Source organism: Eptatretus burgeri, chromosome 4 (genome assembly GCF_056783735.1).
Source record: "Eptatretus burgeri isolate ZD-2024b chromosome 4, Ebu_testis_v1, whole genome shotgun sequence".
Lineage (NCBI taxonomy): Eukaryota > Metazoa > Chordata > Myxini > Myxiniformes > Myxinidae > Eptatretus > Eptatretus burgeri.
Genome location: NC_140964.1, coordinates 20,778,740 through 20,799,359, shown reverse-complemented (window position 1 = coordinate 20,799,359; position 20,620 = coordinate 20,778,740). Strand labels below are relative to the sequence as shown.

Sequence of the window (20,620 nt, the reverse complement as noted above, 5' to 3'; positions counted from 1 at the left end):
GTTGGATAATAAAAACATCATCAGTTAAGTGGTTTCAGAGAAGAAGATTTTAAAAAGGTTTTCCTTCGATATAACATGGCTTCCAAACCACGTGACAGATGATGTCATTTTTATCAAAACTTTTTCCCTGTGGGTTGTGCATTAATGATTTGAAGTTTTGCATCAATAAGTGAACTGATTTCAGAGAAAAATATTTCAAAGTGTTTTCCTTCGATCCAATATGGCTGTCAAACTTATCAGACCATGTGAACAATAATGTCATACTTCTCAAACCTTATTCGTTGGCAGTGCCAAAAACGTCAGCAGCCGATTCGCGCTGTCTCCTCGGCAATTGATTAGCACTGTGATGATGTTGCTGCATCACTTCCATTTCTGGATTTGTTATATCATCGCCGCATGGGAGATACTTTGCCATGGCCTCTTGTTGAGAACGTGGCATGCAGAGTGTGCCTGAGCACGCATCTCGCTTGACAAACTGTGCCAAGCCATGTGACCCGAGTCTCTGGGTTTATCGCCAAAGCTTTGATCGATCTGTTGAATGTGGCCCTGACTGCAGCAACACAGTATCTGGGCCGATCCGACCCGGTCCTCCTGCGGAGATAGGACACTGATACGACTACCGAGGCACAAGGGGAAGAGCGGCCGAGCAGGTGTAGTTCACGCAGAGGCACTCGGAGCTCGCTCGCTGTTGGGGCGTATGAAGTGCTCCAGATGCTGGAGCGGGACGCACTTGGTCTCATGTTGATGCGTGGCGATGCATGATCCCGGGGTCTGGGCCAGTAGTTCTTGCTGCTCTGCATCTGCAGGTTCGTTCCTGTGGTCTGTTTGCGGGGCCTGGGCGCACAGATCGCAGCAGTGCTCGCTCTGCGCACCCTTGACATTCTTAGGTCCGACTCGCCATTTGTGGACACAATGCAGGTGATCTCGTCGCTGATGTCAGTGCTGCTTGTGCCCTGGCTGAGTGAACTTTGAGCCATGGGATCTCCAAGCTTGGACACCTTTGGTTGTAATTTAGAATGTCTCTATTTCTGCTTTCTGGCTAATTTGCATTTTCATTCTCTGCATTTATTTTAATGCATAATATACATATTCATGCAATTTTATATGATTATTATTCTTTCTATATATGTATATATTTATAAGTTTGTTTTATTATTGTGAACTTGACAAATATCAGTCCTCGGACTGCCTTGTCCAGTGTTTGAAGTTCTTCATAAACCAAAATGAATGAATGAATTATTCCTTATGGCTTGCAGTTTTGGGTGCATATAAATCACTGCTCACAGATATAAGTGGCAGTTCTTGGCATCTACGAGCCATGAGAAATATAGTTTCATAAAAATGATGCAACAGGATGGTATTCTCATTGGAATCGGTGGCGTGGGATGGTATCATCATAGGATGCCATGGTAATTGGTTTAGGTGTTCTACTCAGATGGTTGTGGAGAAAACAAATTTAAAAGTGATAAAGGTGAAAAAGTAAGGGGGGGGGAGAAATCCATAAAAAGTCATCAGATCCTTGTAGAATGCCATAGTCATTATGATTGGCAGCATGTGATTGCATCATCATAGGGTGGCATCATCATTGGAATGGGTGGCGTTGGATGGCATTGTCATTGGGAGGCGTGGAATGGCATTGCCATCGGATGGCATCGTCATTGGAATGGGTGGCATGGGATGGCGTCCTCATAGGAATCAGTGGCACGCAATGGCATAATCATTGGAATGGGAGATGTGGGATGGCATCATCATTGGAATGGGTGGCGTGGGATGGCATTGTCATTGGAATCGGTGGCATGCAATGGCATAGTCATTGGAATGGGTGGTGTGGGATGGCATCCTCATATGATGGCATCATCATTGTTATGGGCATCATTTAATACTTGGCATAACTGCTTGCAGTTATAAGCGGCAGTTGTAGTGATTATTATTTTTATTATTATTATTATTATTATTATTATTATGAACTTTTAGAGTTTTAGTGTCTTATTTCTCCTAATAATGCAACAAAACCTTTTCAGAAAAATAATATTAACAAAAGAAAGGAAATAAAGATTTTTGGAGATAAAAATAGGAGAGATCTTCAGCAGGGAGTGCTGCAGCTGTGCCAGATTAGCTATTCATAATACACAGGGAATACTCAGTCTGAGAGAGATCGAGTCCCATGTGTGCACAACTCGACCCCAGCCCCACCATTCGTCCCCAAACTGGATCACCTTCCCCCAGCAACACACAACTTTGTCATCCAGGTGCCCTCTTTTATTGTGTTGGCCCCCTTTATCAACACAAGCGAACCCAGCAGCAGGCAGGCAGAGAGGCAGGCTGCGATAATGGACAAAAAGTGGAAATGAATGACCTCATGACAGCCATTGTATAACGAGACATTTTTTGCTGCAGGTAAAGGGATAGCCGTTGACTGTAGTAGTGCAAATTTATCCCTCAAAGGATTCATGATTAAACATTCCCTTTCGCCTTTTTGTACATTGCACGTTGCGTTCCACCTCGAACCGTGCATGGTGTGCTTGGCTCTGCGCGTTGCCTTGGGTAGGTTATCCATCACTCGATGACTCGGCCCAAAATGGCGACATGCGAATTTTACTGGCACGGTACGAAGATGTGGAATCAACTTGGGAAATAAAAACGGTCGCCATTTGGAGTTGAGCTTCAGTCTTCATCTGCCTTGCAAAACTTTGTTTTTTTTTTTCTGGTTGCTGTGATAAGATGCACACGGGGGCGGCAGAGTTTTTCCTGAATGATGCTTGCACGTAGATTGGCCTGCTTGCACACTGTACCCTTGTATCCATGACACCTTTTATGTGCTCTTGTAATTGAATTGGGATAATGCGAGATCTATGTTGTTGTTTTTTTAATTTTAAGAATGCACAATGAGTTGATCACCATTATTAAAAAAGATTTCAGTCAATAGGAAACAATGGATGTTGGGGTTCAAAACCTGTGAAGGTATTCTACATATCTGTTGGGAAAGGGTTGGTTTTGATGGGAATAAATAACCTGCACAGAAGTGTCATTCTAAGCTGATCGAAGATGCAATGGGGGTACACTCGCTTTCCGATAGGAGTATTGGTGAAAATATCCAATGGTGCTCTTGGTATTCCCACTGTGCACATTGGAAAAATTGCATTGATAGTTTTATTCCATGAGAAACCTCTGTATGCCTGGTGTTGGCTTAATTGTGAGGAAGGTGGGCTTGGGCTCCGAGGGTCCTGAGTTCAAATCCCCTTTGGCTGTTGAATTAATACCAGGTGGGATTGACTATGCCGGTCATCCTTCTGAGGTTAGCAAAATGAGTGCCAGCTTGCTGGTATACTGTGTCGGAGTAGTGACTCGTCCAGGATTGTGCCAAATAGCAAAGGAGACTGCTTCACCCTCTGCACAGTGTATGGTCCCAACAGATGGATGGATGGAAACCTCTGTGCCATCACCAAGATAATATTGTAAATATATATATATATATATATATATATATATATATATATATATATATATATATATATATATATATATATATATATATTATATACATCAAAGACCTCAGGTGATGGGGCAATTTCATTGAACTGTGAAAGCAATGTTTGACAATTCTTGGGGGTCAGGATAGAATCAGAATCATGCCAATGAACTAAATGGAAACGCATTTATCAATTTATTGTAAAGGGTGGAAAAAAAACTTCCAGCATCTCCTGTACAACATGCAAAAGTGCGCATTGGTGCAATACCGTACTTTCACAGCCACACAGTCAATGGGAGCAGTTTGCCCATTATTTTTTAAACATTGTGTTGTTATTAAAAAAAACCCACCACATAAACACATTGCAACTACTACCCATGATGTCGTTTAATTAATCCTGACAGTTTGAAACATTCAGACAAACTTGAACATTTATTTTGGTGTAAAAGCCAAGAGAGGAAAAGGTACGGAAACAGCACCACGACATTCAGGATGGTCTGGACTCTTCAGGTATGCATCTTCCCTGATGCCGAGGTTTGAATGCCAACCCAGCTATAAACTGTCATCCCCGTGTGTCACAGTCAGGGTGATTCATCATTGTGCGTGCAGTCCCTCGGATGGATTTTAGACTGGGTGGGTATCCCGTCTGCCAGCATTAATTGGTGGATGTTAAAGACCCCACGGTGTCCTTCATAAAGACTAGGGGAGCTTTCACCGGCACTGAATGAATTCCAAATTCTTGCCCGAATGACAACTGGGAAGACAATGGCAAACCACACAGTATTAGCCCTTGTCAAGAAACTACTTCGACAGCACCGATGCACTGTTACAGAGTATGATGCATCAGAATCTGAATATATATATATATATATATATATATATATATATATATATATATATATATATATATATATATATATATATATATATATATATATATATATATATATATATATCTTTTGTTGTGTGTGTGTGTGTATCGTTCTCTGGGGATGTTGTTAGAGAGCTGGAAACGCATTATTAAACGGGAGTGATGTGTGGATATCAATTCAGAACAATTAATCACATGTCCTCAATTATATTCCCCAAACTTGGCCAACAACGACCAGAAGAGTGGGGACCTAGGTTCTCATTTTGATTAATGCCCTCTTCGCTCTTCCTGAATCATTAGGAAGTTCTTTTCAAAACAAATGAATCATTAATATTGAATGTAGACATTCCGCACTTTATCTTGCCGTCGTCTTGGACAGTTCATGAGAGAGGCTCGTAATATTATAGCAGGCTCGGTGAGCAAGAATGGCCACTTTTCAGATGGGCAACATTTGTTCACAGATAGGAAATATTAAAAAATACTCATGCTTTGACATGGTTTCATGTCAAAAGGCCCAGAGTAAGTGAAAACCAGGAAAGCCATGAAATATGTTGGGCATCGGTAAATCCATGCTTTTGCCCGAAGCGGAAGGCGGACAAACCGTTCCTAGTTTATTTAAGTATCGGTTGAGTTTCCCACGGGGAATTTCTCGATATTAACGTAATTTTTCACGCCGAGTGGGCGCTTTGATTTATGAGGGCGCTGCCAGGCCACGGGATTATTGGATTGTGATAGTGGTAATGACGCAGGCCTCCGTGTAAATATGATAAAATGGTGGCCCACGGGCCTGTCCGTCATGCATGCCTTTCAATGTTCCTCAATACCAAACTCGCTAGTCCCCATCCTCATTCTCGAGGGCCTCACTTTGCTGTTTTCAGCCCATTCAGTTACCTTATCTTTTTCTCTGCATTTGCATTTGCAAGTATTCCATCCATCCATTGGGATCATGCTCTGCGCAGAGCATTGGTGCTGCCTCAGCAGTCTCCTGGGCGATTGAGCACACTCCTGGACGTGTCGCCACTCTGATGCAGGAGGATACCAGCAAGCTGGTACTCATTTTGTGACCTCAGAAGGATGGCAGGCTGACTCAACCCCACCTGGTATTAATTCAACAGAAAATCAGGATTTGAACTCGAGGCCCTGAGATCCCAAGCCAACCATTCTCGCCATTAAGCCAACACCAGACATATTTGCAAGAATTGCTTACTCAATATAAACATCTCTTCATGTATTTGCAATACCTTAGCTGCGCACACACACACACACACACACACACACACACACACACACACACACACACACACACACACACACACACACACACACACACACACACACACACACACACACACACACACACACACACACACACACACACACTGTGATGTTTGTTTGGCAGTTTGTGACCAAATGTAGCACTTCCAACAACCCACATGACATTAGATTTGGCTTTGTGTGACTTCTACCTCCCTGAAAAGTGAAAGTGAACTGAAATGAAGGACTTTGGAAGATGTGAATGACTATTCACTGCACAAGAACATTCTGGACCCTTCTGACAACCAGGCACCACCAAAGACTTCTAAAAGTTACAGGGATTTGAGAATAAATGCATTCATTCAGGGAAAGTGCTAAGAAGGGAACAGCTCTCATTAGTTGCTGAATGTGAAAATTTTCATCGATTGATGAGGATGCAGGGAAAGGGATGCCCAGTGGTCTTCCCTTTCCATTTTTTGGAAGAAAGTTGAGACATTTCTCAGTACCGAAGATGCCCATCATTAGGATAACTCCCTGCACCACCTCCACTCTTTTTCAAAATCGAATATCAATGTGGGATCTTTTTATTATTGTACCTATGCACCTAGTATACTTTTGGTGTGATGCACATACATGAGATACTTTGTCTTTTCAATTTCTTGATAAAAAAAAAGTTGAAGCAATTGTCTTGCGGGTAAAAGATTTGCATGGTGGCTCTCACTGAAGAATCAAATTGTATGCCCAGATCCAACAGTGTGAATTTGTCTGTCCACTTCATAAGGACGATCTGAGTTGGGTTTTACAGGCCAATCTTTTAACACGACTGCGTGTTCACTCCGGTCTATTTTTTTCAGGACAAAAAAAACTCGAAGAACATTTTCCATAAAAGAGTAATTGCATCTCTCCTGTTGGAATTGTAGGCGGTGACTTGCAAACCGGGCCTCGTAGGCGGTGCACGGAATCGTTTTTAAAATAACAGTAAATACGAGGTGCAGGGAGGTGAAATTTGCTGCATGTCATGTGCAGTATGGCACGTCGAGCAAAACGAGTGTTCATTTATGTCCATAGGATGCCAAATAAATAAAGAAGATACAAGCACACCTGATACTAGGCCGAGGCTTCAGACTTTGTTGGAATGACAACGAGGCTGTGTCGTCAAAATGAAATGTCCCAGAAGATAAAGAAAACAGAGTCACATTTGTACATGTAGTGTTTCAAAAAAATGCTTCTTGCTATGAAATATCATATCTTCCAGTCTTCTTGAATATCTAAACTAGCAAAAGGCAGGATGTGTGTGTGTGTGTGTGTGTGTGTGTGTGTGTGTGTGTGTGTGTCTCTGTCTGTGACCGCTGTTTCTCGACAACCACTGGTCCGATCTAATTGAAATTTGCCAGGTATATTGCTGGGGACCTGAGTATGTGCCTTTTCAAGGTTTGATATTAATCGGACAAGTGCTTCCCAAGTTATGGCCATTTATTTCCCAACCAATGACAGGACACGTTGCTGCGTAGGCGTGGCCGATGTGCCATTTAGTTACCAATCACAGGAAACGTTGCTGCGTAGGCGTGGCCGTTGGGGAAGAGATCCTCAGCCACGTTCCCCATTACGAGTTACAACGTACGGACTTCCGGATAGTGATGACTTACTCTGTATTCTAATAATTTCTCAATTTCTTATGTGCATTTATCGATAAACGCAATGCTCCAATCCAGTCGTCGTTTACGAGAGCGAAGGAACGGCCTGTGTGGTTGTTTGAAAGTATTTTTATTTTTATTTTTGGTTTACATGTACGGCCATGCGAGAGTGTGAGGAACGGCCTGTGTGGTTGTTTGAAAGTATTTTTATTTTTATTTTTTGTTTTGCACGTACGGCCACGCGAGAGCGAAGGAATGGCCTGTGTGGTTGTTTGAAAGTATTTTTTTTTATTTTTTTTTGGTTTACACGTGCGGCCACGCGAGAGCGAAGGAACGACCTGTGTGGTTGTTGTTTCCGGCACACGGTCTGAAAGTTTTTTTATTTTTATTTTTTTGCACGTACGGCCACTCAAGAGCGAAGGAACGGCCTGTGTGGTTGTTGTTTCCGGCACACGGTTTGAAAGTTTTTTGATTTTGATTTTTTTGCACGTACGGCCACGTACTAGTAACTATAAAACCAAGCAACCTGAACCGTTGCATGTGGACGAAGAAAACTCCAAGGAAGTGCAAGAGTGAAAATTGGGTGTTTGGGTAAATTAAAACACCCCTTTTGAAGATAAATTACAGCCTTATTTAATTCTATCCTTCATCAGGCGATCTTCGGCCACCTCGCTGTCTGGGGTCTTCAGGCGTTTCCTGGGTAACCTCGCTGGGATCTGAAGCCGCCATGTTTTTGTTGGCCTGCTCAACCATGCCTTGACTTGGAATAGGCCGCAACGATTTTTTTTTAATGATGAAGTGCTTTTTTTTTTTCTTCTTTTTTTTTCTTCCATCACTTTCCTCACTAATATAATCGAATGCCTGTTCATCATAGCTACGAATCGCTGGGTACATTGCAATGCTTATAAACGTCCGGAGATAATCACTTGCCGAGCCAGGCGATCCGTTGGAGTGCTAAAGCAACTTGCCGAGCTGTACAGTTCAGTTCGTGTCCTCATCGGGAAGTACAGTCCACAGTTACTACAAGGTGGAGGTTGGTATACAACACACACGGACGTGGTACATATGGGTAGATATGGATCTGTGAGGACTCTCCGGGGTTGTGTGTACGTGCCATACCTGTTTCGGGTGCCGTGGTGATCCAAGTTTTCTTGGAGGTTCTTTCAGGTTTTCCTTTGTCCTCGCAACTGTTTCTAAAGCATTTGGTTATCGGATTTACTTGATGAAGGTTCAATGTTTCCATTTGTAAATTTCAAAGCAAAATATATTTGATAACACCGTTTTTCCAAGCCGTTTTCCACATGAACGTATTTTCTAAATTACCGAGACAATTTTTGTTCCACCCTTCAGACGCAGCTGTTTATAAAGATTCATGTTTGTGATCATCTCCCTGAAACGTCTACATAAGTGTATCGTTGTTTGTCGGTGAAAGCGACTCGAGGTTTCTGGGTTGTGTACAGTACGTACTGTAGTCCGTAATCAGACTCCAACCTGCCGATTCCTGGAAACATTACCGATATCGACTGTGTGTGTGTGTGTGTGTGCGTGTGCGTGTGCGTGCGTGTGCGTGTGTGTGCGTGTGCGTGTGTGTGCGTGTGCGTGTGTGCGTGCGCGTGCGCGTGTGTGTGTCGTTGATAGTTATCTGCAAAAGCAGGTTTCAGAATGTTGAATGGAGTCCTTCCAGGGTGGGCTCACAAAGTATCCACCGTTATCTCAGTTAGGTGTCTCTATTCATGGACCAAGCTGTGAAGTTTTCTGTTCCCAAAGTTTTGTGCCGAGGGCTCTCTTCAGAATCGTCACTGAACCCCGGACAGCTTCCAAATGTAGTTCGTTTGTTATAATATTCCCCGGGATGGTTTTTAGCTCACCTGTGAAGTAGTTTAAGGGAGTTTACAGGATGGTGCGTCATCTGTCCATCCGTCCACAAATACTTACAACTTCTTCTCAGAAACCACACATACGATTTCATTGAAATTTGACCACAACCTTCATCACCCTTGATGGTAGTAAAAAATTGGGTCTGCAGAGGGAGTTTACGGGGAGGGTTGGTAGGGGGGGGGAGTGGGTTACCTCCCCAAAGAGGTATTTCCCTTCTTCTCCAAAAGTACACATACAATTACGATGAAACTTGACCACCATCTTCATCACCCACGATGTACTAAAGTTTGTTCATGACATTAAAAAAAAATGGGAGTCTCGGAGGGTCTATGGGGTGAGGAGGTTGCTCCCCAAAATATGCATTTGCTTTCTTCTCAGAAAATACACGCAATTCCGATGAAGGTTGACCTCCATCTTCACCACCCGTGATGTACCAAAGTTTGTTCATGACATTAAAAAAAATATTGGGGTCCATGGGGTTCTATTGGCAGTTCAGTGTGACCACTCCTTGGCTTTTTTCACAAGATCTTGGCTATTCGTTGTTCACTTTGCGTCTTGGTTTTCTATAGGTTTTCTTGGCGTTTTGGTTTTCTATTATCATCGCTTTTCCTAAACCTTGTGAATTCTTGGCTTTTTTCATTGGCTCACCTTGGCATTTATGAAAATGAGGAGTGATCACACATCGGGCTGGGGGGGTTGTCCCCCTAAATACGTATTTGCTTTCTTTTCTGAAGCCACACACACAATTTCGATGAAACTTGGCCACAACCTTTATCACCCATGATGTAACAAGGTTCTCTCGATAAAGTTTACTGACTTGTTTTTCTTGAGTTAGAATGGTGGGTGAAAGTTTCCGTGTCGAGATGTTCGAGTCACTAACTCGTAAACACGCTGTTTTTTGCTTCCCTCCCAGTGAGGTGGAACTTAACGACGTGCTTTCCGCCATCTGTAACATTGTTGGTTTACATAATATTCGTGCTGCTTGTCGCATGAATAAGAAGTTTGTTGTGTTTCTGTCGGAGGAACACGTGGTCGCCACGGTGGTTCAGCATGGCCTGTTCATCGAACCGTACACTTACCTCTCTGTATTCGCTTTTCAGGCCCCAACAGTTAAAGTTAATATTAATAATATTCCAACATTTTAAGGAACCAGGACTTGTGTAACCAGTTAAACAAGTTCAGTAAGGTTGTGTCGAGGATCTCAATGATGCCGATGTGTAATGTTAGCAATAAATTTATCCACGTCATGTCCGTTAAAAGAGTGGTTTATATGATACTACCTGAAAATGGGAAAACACTGAATGTTGTACTCAGTGTAAAAATCGACGGGTTTGAATATAAAATGTTTGCCTCCTCAGAGGTTATGACGTGTTTTGGGTGTCGAGCTTACGGGCACGTGAAGAGTGTTTGTCCCAATGCGGTTACACCGCAAGAAAGTGAAGGTGCGGTGAGAAACGTTTCTTCCTCACCACAAAGTAATGGGGAGAAGGTGAATCGGGAGCCAAGCCCCGCCCCCCACGCCCCCCCCCCCCCACCGGCTGAGGTGTACTCCAAATTGGACTCATCCACCCCGACCAGCGTTGGAGAGAGAGTGTGGAATAGTGACATAATTAATCCACCCCCACCAAACGAGGAAGTGAAAGTGGTTGCTTCCTCTCCTTCACTATCCACTGTACAGGACAGTGTGGACGATATGGAGGTGTCTGTTACGGATACCAGGAAAAAAGGCCAAAAATGGTCACATGTTGATGCCTTTGATGCAAAGGAGCAGAATAAGGTCCAGATCGTGTCAGGCTCGGTGGACCTCCTTGGTACGTCTCACATTGGAATCCCCTTGGTGGTACCGGAGTCGTGTGCGGATGTGGAAACTTCGCTTGTTCCACTGGTCGACTCTGAGTGGGACACAGAGAACAGTGCAGTATCTCAGGATGTTTTAAGTGTTTGTCCTGTTCGCCAAACTTGTTCAGATGAGTTAACAGCTATGTCTGACAGTGATGGAGAAATCGATGAAGGGGAAAATCCCTGTGAGTTAAATTTCAACCCCTCCCTCACAGATGATGATGTTAGGGTTGTAGAGGGGAAGGACATGGACAAGGCAAATTCGGAGGGGTCCATAAACAGAGCAGAACTTTCTGTTGAGCCAAAAGTAAGTGTTCCACAAGTAATAGGAGAGGCCATAGATGAAGCACTTCATTCAGATGAAATCTCTTTTTTACCCCACATTTCAGTGCTTTAAGCTCTCAAGAGGATGAAGGGGGAAACGACACAACCTTAGTGTCTCAAGAAAATGTGTTAAAATTCCTGGATGATACATTCAGGAAAAGATACGTAAAAATCAAAGATTACTTCCCGAATTTACATGATTTCATTAAAACTGCAAGGAATATGATTTGTGAACCTTATCAGGTTAACATCTCAGATCCTCACTTCCAAAAGTTAAGGAAATGTGTTACTCAGGCTGGTAAAGAGCTTCAAGAATAACTAACAGAGTGGAGATAAAAGTAGCATCCCTGAACATCAATGGAGGCCGCAGTTGTGTGCGTCACCTCCAGGTATTTCATCTCTTCCAAAATGAAAACATTGATGTGCTAATGCTACAGGAGACGCATGCAAATCAGTCTTCTGAGGATGAGTGGTGTAAAATCTTTAAAGGTTGTCTTTTTTTCTCGAGTGCGCTTGTTGAGGCCAAGGTTGGTGTGGCAATAGTGTTGCATCCTCGACTCCAGCCTTCGGAGATAATTTGTAAGGAAATTTGCAAAGATTACTTACTGTCTGTGCAATTTGTCAGTAGTAACCTAAAGATTTGCATGACAAATGTTTACTGTCCTCGTGCTAACTCTGAATGAGGTGCCTTTCTGTACAAGTTGGCAGAGTTTGTAAGCACCATTGACTTAACCATGTTGTTGTGTCTGGGGGGTGACGACAACTGCACCCTCAACCCACAACTTGATCGGAACACTTGTGAGCCTCATCCACCCAGTGCAAGGCCTTTGGCACAGCGAGTCAAAAAGTTTAAGCTGGTGGATGTGTGGCGGGTACAAAACCGTAATATCTGTCAGTATACATGGGTTTGTGCATCAAGACATTTTGTTGACGATGGCTCGCCAAGACAGATTTTATGTTGATCATGAAACGGTAAACATTGTTAAGAATTTTTATATATGGCCGTCTGGTTTTTCCAATCATCACATGATTGTTATGGTGTCTGGCTTTCCTCATCATGTCTGTGGAAGTGCATATTGGACTTTTAATTTGAAACTTTTACAAAGTGCACATTTTATAGAAGCTTTTAAAATGGTATGGGAAAAATGCGAGTCATAAATGGTTCATATTTGAACTTAAGACAATGGTGGGACTGCACAAAGTCCCAAATCAAATGTTTTTGCCAACAATACTGCTCTTACAGTACATACAACGCTTTTGGTGTGATATCTGCTTTAAAAAAACGATTTACTTATCTGTGAGCAGAAAGCTGGATTGTCTAGCGTGAATGTCCAGCAGTTGTCGGTGAAAAGGACCCTTCTGGCTGAAATGGTGAAAGAGTGGGCGGCCGGTGCTTTCGTCCGACTGCGGAACGAAAAAATCCAACTTGACACACCAAACAAAGGGTTCTTCAATTTGGAAAAAATGGTCAAGACCTCTCAACAAATCCATGCTTTGCTGCTCTTCTGGTGGTGATTTGTTGACCTCCCAGAGTGATATCAAGCATGAACTACAAGACTTTTTCAAAACTCTTCGCAAAAAGATCTGTGAATAAAGAGAACAGGAATGCGATACTTGAACAGCTCCCTTCTCTATCTGAAGACCAACAACAATTGCTTGAGCCTGGCATTTCTCTTGGAGAACTTACTGCTGCACTCAAGGATAGCAAGGATGGGAAAGCCCCTGGACTAGACTGCCTTCCGGCTGAATTTTATAAGGCTTTCTGGGGCATTCTAGGCCCTACTCTTCTTGAGGTCTTTCAGGAGAGTGTTGAACAAGGTGAATTGCCATTGAGCTGCCGGAGGGCAGTTTTGTGTCTCCTTCCGAAGAAAGGAAACCTGCATGAGACCGCAAATTGGCGGCCTGTGTCACTCCTCAACACGGACTATAAAATATTGTCAAAAACACTTGCAACCCATCTAAAGGAAGCCATCTATTTCTTGATTGGCACTGATCAATCGTACTGTGTTCCAGAATGTTCCATATACGATAATATTTTTTTGGTGAGAGACTTGATCAGTCTCGGTCGAACTACATCTCCTGGTTTTGGTTTTAACTTTTAGATCAAGAAAAAGCTTTTGACAGTGTTAACCATTCTTTTTTGTTTGATGTATGAAGGAGAACAGGGTTTAAGGAAAAATTTATTGCTTATGTTAAGTTATTGTACAAAAATGCATCTTGTCTGCTGAAGGTTAATAATAGTCTTTGTTACCCCTTCCCCTTTCAGCGAGGCATCCGTCAGGGCTGTGCGCTATCAGGCATGCTCTACAATCTCTCCGTTGAACCTTTATTAGTTTTACTTCGGAACTCAGTGTTAGGAGTCTCTCTTTCACAAAACTCCAAAGTCGTTGTTTCAGCTTATGCTGATGATATTTGTGTTGCAATTGCAAATCAAAAAGATGTTTCTGAGGTCTCTCGTTGCCTTACCCAGTTTGAGCTTGCTTCTACTGCAAGGGTAAATTGGAAAAAAAGTGTAGCTTTCTGGGTGGGCCCCAGATCGCCTTCCTCGTCCCTGCCTGTTTTACCAGGAGGAATACAGTGGAGTAGTGAGGGGTTTAAATATTTAGGCTATTTCTAGGAATTGAAGCATATGAACAAAAAAATTGGGAGAACTTCCTGGAAAAAAATTAAATTGAAACTGGCAAGATGGAAAAAATTGTACCAACTTCTCTTGCTTAAGACACTGGTGTCAATCATAAACAACCTGGTGGTTCCATTTATTTGGCATAGAGTTATCCCACTTGAACCTCTGAGATACTTGGTCACAGGCATTCAGAGGGTTCTGACTGATTTCTTTTCTGGGGTGGCCACCATTGGCTGGGCCCAGACGTGGTCTGCAGACCCCGAAATGCAGGTGGTCAAAATCTGATGCATATCCCAAGTCGGATAATGGCATTCCGAATTTCCACAATCAAGCTCCTACTGTACAGTGAGTGTGTTCCTTGGTGACCTCTCACAAACGGCTGTTTGAAGAAAGTGGAAGGTCTGAAATATGACCGTAAACTTTTCCTCATCGACCTGCAACACGTTGACATGTCTCAGCTCCCCAGTTTTCATCAGAGCCTTTTGAATGTTTGGCAAGTCCTCGGAGTGCAATGTTTGGAGGTATCATACGATGCCCAAAAGTTTGTACATGAGCCATTAGTTCGGAATCCTTTATTCTCTCGAATTTCAACCTCCAGGTCGTTTATGCATTGTTTCACCAGTGTTGGAATAAACAGAGTGCGAGACCTGTTGCAGCCATCCTTGAATGCCTAGCTACCTGTAAGCTCACTTTCATTAAAAACTGGTGTTCGTTCTGCTCGTATTGTGGAAAACGTCATGAAAGCAGTAATTCAAACCTTTCATAGACTAAACATCGGGTGGACTGGGGTGGATGAAGTGGTAGACTCGCGTCTCTATTTCCTTGAACTTCAAATTGCCTCAAAAAACAAGAGGGTGTGTTCTCCTCAAACTTAGAGGAAATTGGTGTGTTTCACGTCATGGGGAAAACGGCTATCTACAACATATGTCTGGAAGAATGTATACCTGGTTTTACAAAACTTGAAAAATCGGTGGAATGAGACCTTACCTGCTGGAGCTTTTTTAACTCCAGTGTGGAACAAAATGTATAGTTCTCCAACTCTTGGGCGAACTGGAGACCTGAATTGGAGACGAGCACATCAAGCCCTGGTCACACAGACATTACTCCATAAGTTTAATTCTTCTGTTCTAATTTCTTGTCCTTTTTGTGATTTGATTGAAAATGTTGCCCACGTTTTCATTGAATGTAAGAGATTGGTACCCCTCTTTCTCTTCCTTCAACAGCTTTTCTATAAATTTAATTTTGTTTTTTCCTTTCCAGTCTTTATTTATGGAATCGGGGGAATGATAAAAGTAAACCAGTCCTCTAGTTTTTGTCTTTTCTGTTGGGCATTGCTAAACTGGCAATTTATAAAACCAGGAAAGCAAAATTGAAGGGGAAAAATGCAAATGGTCTTTTGTGCTTTAAACTTTAAACGTATGGTTTCGGCACGAGTGAAAATGGAGCAGGCTTATCTTTTGAGCCTGGATATTGTGGGTGATCAGTGGTACACTGATGAGGGTTTGAGTTTCTTTTCGTGATGGAATCTGTTTGTAAAAGTGTGAAGTACTTACACTTACTTTTTCCAGATATATATATATATTATTCTGTGGTGGTTTTTGACATGAACAGACACCCTTGTTTGTGTTACTTTTGTTGAATTTATTTTTACTGTAAAATCGTTTGGATTTGTTTTTCTGGAGTGTGCTTTCCTGGTGTGTTTTGATACTTTTATAATAGAAGCATACAAAAGTCTCTGTCTCTGTCTCTCCCTCTCTCCCTCTCTCCCCTCTCCCCTCCTCTCATCCTCCCTCCCTCGGTATAGCAACGTTTGGTGAGGCATTGCTCTCACCACCTCCACCACCTTCCTCTCTCTCTCCCCCCTTCCTTGATTTCCTTCCCTTCTGCCTCCTGTCTCTCCCCTCCCTCTCTCCTCCTCTCTCTCTCTCACTCCCCTCCCTCCTCTCTCAACGCCTTCCTTAATACCCCCTCCTCCCTGTCAGCCACGCAACAAGTTGCATTTGCTAATTTTGAATAAGAGAACTCCATCATTTGTGATGGGCTTTTATACCACTCTTGAGATATCTGAAAGTACATTTTTATTGAGCGTACTCAATTTATTCCTTCTTGCACTTGCAGTGGCATTTACAAACGGTTTAAACTTTAATCTTAACCTCAGAATACCATATCATGTGAAAAGGTCCAATGTTAGTAGTTCCTTATACTTAACAAGAATGACTGCACTGTGGTCACAACTTGCGGCACAAAATATGTTTTTTCACCTTCCTCTGTCCACTCAACTTCCTCATCCTTGCTGGTGAACAGCTCAACTTACATTCTCTCATCTGTCTCATTAATCTCGTGCCCTGTCTGTCTCATGTTGCCATGTGAATAAATAAGATTAGATGGACAAGATTTGTAGTGATTCCGAACAGGGGATATATGTTGCTTTATATCTGTTACCTCAGTTTTGTGGTGTGTGTGTGTGTGTGTGCACGCCTGTGTGGTCTGTTCAGCCCTCTCTCCCTTCCTCTCTTCCACTCCCTCTCTTCCACTCCCTCTCTTCCACTCCCTCTCTTCCACTCCCTCTCTTCCACCCTCACACTCTCTCTGCTGTAATGAACCTTTTGTTCATAAAAAACCTGTATGTGGTTATTTGCGGTACGGGACTTTGCCATGAAGCACGAGTGAATTGGCTTCAAAAAATCCGGTAATGGGACGATTTGGAAATGCAGATTTAAAACAATCTTAAAAGATGAGCAATGCAACTGAGAAACACACATTTAATGCATTATTGAAATATTAACTTGACGCCTCTCATCCTTGTCAGCCCCAGCTATGGTTGCATCAGAACGACCTTATTCGTCACATGGTCACGACCCTTGTCTAACTTCAATGTGGGCCATTCAAGAATTATGTAACGCTGTTGTTTTTTTAGGGAGGTGCATGCAGGCTTGATGAAACCTGACAATTTTTATTCGACATATGATTATATTTTTCAGGGTCCCTCATCGTGATTAACACTTGACCCAAACAAAGCCAATGGAAATCTGACGAAACAAACTCGGACAGTGTATAATCAGCAGAGGCCGACACGCCTAATGTATTCGGCTCACCCAAAAAAACAAGATGGTTGCCATATTTTATCTGGGTGTCATGGTGGGTCGAGTCAAGCGACCAATGTGGATGTGGTCCTGCGGCTGTCCACCCAATGGGTGCATATTTCAAAAATTTACCAACAAAAACAACAAAAATACTGCAGAGCTCTTGTTGACTTGCTTCATGTTGCAGGTAAACATATAGTTCAACATAGAAACCAAGAAAATATTTAATTTAATTTGCACTTCTTCTGTAATTTATAATGCAACTATGATGTTATAATGTTGTACTCAGTATAGCAATCATTGGTAAAGATATATACAGTATTTGTTGTTGTTTTTTTAACAAAATTTTTATTTTGGGGAAGAAGAACAATTTAAGATAGAAAAAGCAGAGATTGCAGACCCATGCCAGGAATTTTGTGTGGCAAATAAATGGAATGATGTGCTAAATGCAAGGCCATTGATTGAAAATGAATGGTCTAAGTGGTCTCGTTGTAAAGGTGTAATTGCTCAAAGGTCTGAAAAAGTTGGAAGGTCACATGGTCTGAATGTCGAAAGTTCTGATAAGGTCCGAATGGAAATGTGTTAAAGACCCCTTGGACTCCTTCTGAAATAGTCTAAAGGGTCTTAAAAGGTCGAAGGGGTCTAAAGGGTTTAGGTGTAAACAGTTGGAATTGTCTAAAAGGTCTTATAACGTCGAAAAAGGGTGTGAAGGTCAAAAGGCTATTAAAAGGTGTGAATGCCGAAAGGCCTAAATGTCTAAAAGGGTAGAAATGAGCCTTGGGGGTATTTGGGGTTCTAAATCATTGAATGGGGTATATAGGGTCTTAGAGTTAAAAATAAAAAAGTCGAACAGGATCTGAAGGGTCTTTGGGGTCATAGGGTATAATGGGGTCTACAGAGTCTGAAGTGTCTAAAAGATCTGAGGGTTCTAAAGTGTCTTGGCGGACTTGCGTGTTTTAGGTGTCTAATGAGTCCTTTGGGGTCTGAGGGGTCTTATGGGCCTTGGTGTTCTGAAAGGTCAAAGGGATCTTAAGGGTTTTGGGGGTATCAAGGGTGTGAGGAGTCTTAGGGTTTGAAAGCATATTCGCAGTCTTGAGGGTCTTAAAGGGTCTTAGGGTTCTAATAAAGGGTCTCAACAGGTCTGAAGATATATCGGGGTCCAATGCAATTAATATACCTACTCACTTTCTGTGCAGAAAAACAGACAAACAAGAAAGATGTCATGCACAGCATGATACTTAAGGAATCCAAATAAACAATGGTCGCCATGCAAACAGCAATTTGGTAATTTAGAAAATTTGACCTATCACTTGGTTTACATGAAGAAATGTTGTACATAACAAATTTGGTTGATGCATTTTCTAATTACCACCTAATAAGTGTTTTACATGTTTTGGATGACATTGACCTTGACTTTTGACCAGATTTTATGGACATATACTACACACAATAAGCTTTGTAAGTTTCAATCTCATATTTGAAAAAAAATTCCTGAGGTTTGGCAATAATGAAATCACAAAAATATCCCATTTGATTCGAATGGGGTGAAATTGGTGTCATGGACATCGTTTTTTCCATGCCACAATGGACATTTTCTCTTTCATGTGGGAATTTTCCCTGTGCCACTAACCAGGATGAGCAGAACCTGAAAAAAAAGAAAGGTAAATTTAATGAATTGATTAAATTTTTCACCCTCTGAGCTTGGTAATGAGGTGGTTTACCAATTTTTTTTTTTGGGGGGGGTGGAGGCTTTTGATTATGACTGGTGAACCTCGAGTGTTATTGCAGAAGGCCATCAAACAGAAGATCTAATGGGGTCTATATGATCTGAGGGGATGAAGGATTCTAATGGGGTCCATAGGGTCTACAGGATCTTAGGTTCCTAAAGGGTCTCAGCAGTCTTAAGGGTCAAATGGGTCTTTGGGGTGTTGAATGTTGGGTTATAAAGGGTCTTAGGGTCCTGAAGGGTCTTGGGGTTGTAAAGGGTATAAATGGAATGTGGGGTCTAAAGGGTCTTTGAGGTCTTAAAAGGTTCAGATTATGTAGGGTCTGAAAGTGTCTTCGGCTCCTGAAGGTTATTAGGGTCTTGGTTTTGGAAATGGTCTTTGGGATCTTCATGGGTTTTGGTGTTATAAAGGGTCTAAAGGGTGTAAAGGTTTAAATAGTATGCAGGGTCTTAAAAGGTCCAAAGGTTTAAAATGGTCTAAAGGTGTCTCAAAGGTGTCCGATCTAATTGAAATTTGCCAGGTATATTGCTGGGGACCTGAGTATGTGCCTTTTCAAGGTTTGATATTAATCGGACAAGTGCTTCCCAAGTTATGGCCATTTATTTCCCAACCAATGACAGGACACGTTGCTGCGTAGGCGTGGCCGATGTGCCATTTAGTTACCAATCACAGGAAACGTTGCTGCGTAGGCGTGGCCGTTGGGGAAGAGATCCTCAGCCACGTTCCCCATTACGAGTTACAACGTACGGACTTCCGGATAGTGATGACTTACTCTGTATTCTAATAATTTCTCAATTTCTTATGTGCATTTATCGATAAACGCAATGCTCCAATCCAGTCGTCGTTTACGAGAGCGAAGGAACGGCCTGTGTGGTTGTTTGAAAGTATTTTTATTTTTATTTTTGGTTTGCATGTACGGCCATGCGAGAGTGTGAGGAACGGCCTGTGTGGTTGTTTGAAAGTATTTTTATTTTTATTTTTTGTTTTGCACGTCCGGCCACGCGAGAGCGAAGGAATGGCCTGTGTGGTTGTTTGAAAGTATTTTTTTTTTATTTTTATTTTTTGGTTTACATGTGCGGCCACACGAGAGCGAAGGAACGACCTGTGTGGTTGTTGTTTCCGGCACACGGTCTGAAAGTTTTTTTATTTTTATTTTTTTGCACGTACGGCCACGCAAGAGCGAAGGAACGGCCTGTGTGGTTGTTGTTTCCGGCACACGGTTTGCAAGTTTTTTTGCACGTACGGCCACGTACTAGTAACTATAAAACCTAGCAACCTGAACCGTTGCATGTGGACGAAGAAAACTCCAAGGAAGTGCAAGAGTGAAAATTGGGTGTTTGGGTAAATTAAAACACCCCTTTTGAAGATAAATTACAGCCTTATTTAATTCTATCCTTCATCAGGCGATCTTCGGCCACCTCGCTGTCTGGGGTCTTCAGGCGTTTCCTGGGTAACCTCGCTGGGATCTGAAGCCGCCATGTTTTTGTTGGCCTGCTCAACCATGCCTTGACTTGGAATAGGCCGCAACGATTTTTTTTTAATGATGAAGTGCTTTTTTTTTTTCTTCTTTTTTTTTCTTCCATCACTTTCCTCACTAATATAATCGAATGCCTGTTCATCATAGCTACGAATCGCTGGGTACATTGCAATGCTTATAAACGTCCGGAGATAATCACTTGCCGAGCCAGGCGATCCGTTGGAGTGCTAAAGCAACTTGCCGAGCTGTACAGTTCAGTTCGTGTCCTCATCGGGAAGTACAGTCCACAGTTACTACAAGGTGGAGGTTGGTATACAACACACACGGACGTGGTACATATGGGTAGATATGGATCTGTGAGGACTCCGGGGTTGTGTGTACGTGCCATACCTGTTTCGGGTGCCGTGGTGATCCAAGTTTTCTTGGAGGTTCTTTCAGGTT

At 42.4% G+C, this 20,620-nt stretch overlaps 1 protein-coding gene across 4 annotated transcripts in view; it reads left to right on the top strand.

Moving 5' to 3' along the window:
- The window catches only part of LOC147027598 (uncharacterized), a 198,810-nt gene that overhangs the window by 19,709 nt on the left and 158,481 nt on the right, over positions 1 to 20,620 (top strand). Inside the window, exon 1 of one of the 4 annotated variants that reach the window (XR_015057128.1) lies at positions 20,033 to 20,485. The exons of the other annotated variants lie outside the window; for them this stretch is intronic. The gene's annotated coding sequence lies outside the window, so the exon portion shown is untranslated. Of the gene's footprint in view, positions 1 to 20,032; positions 20,486 to 20,620 lie in introns of those variants that run through there. 4 annotated transcript variants of the gene reach the window in all.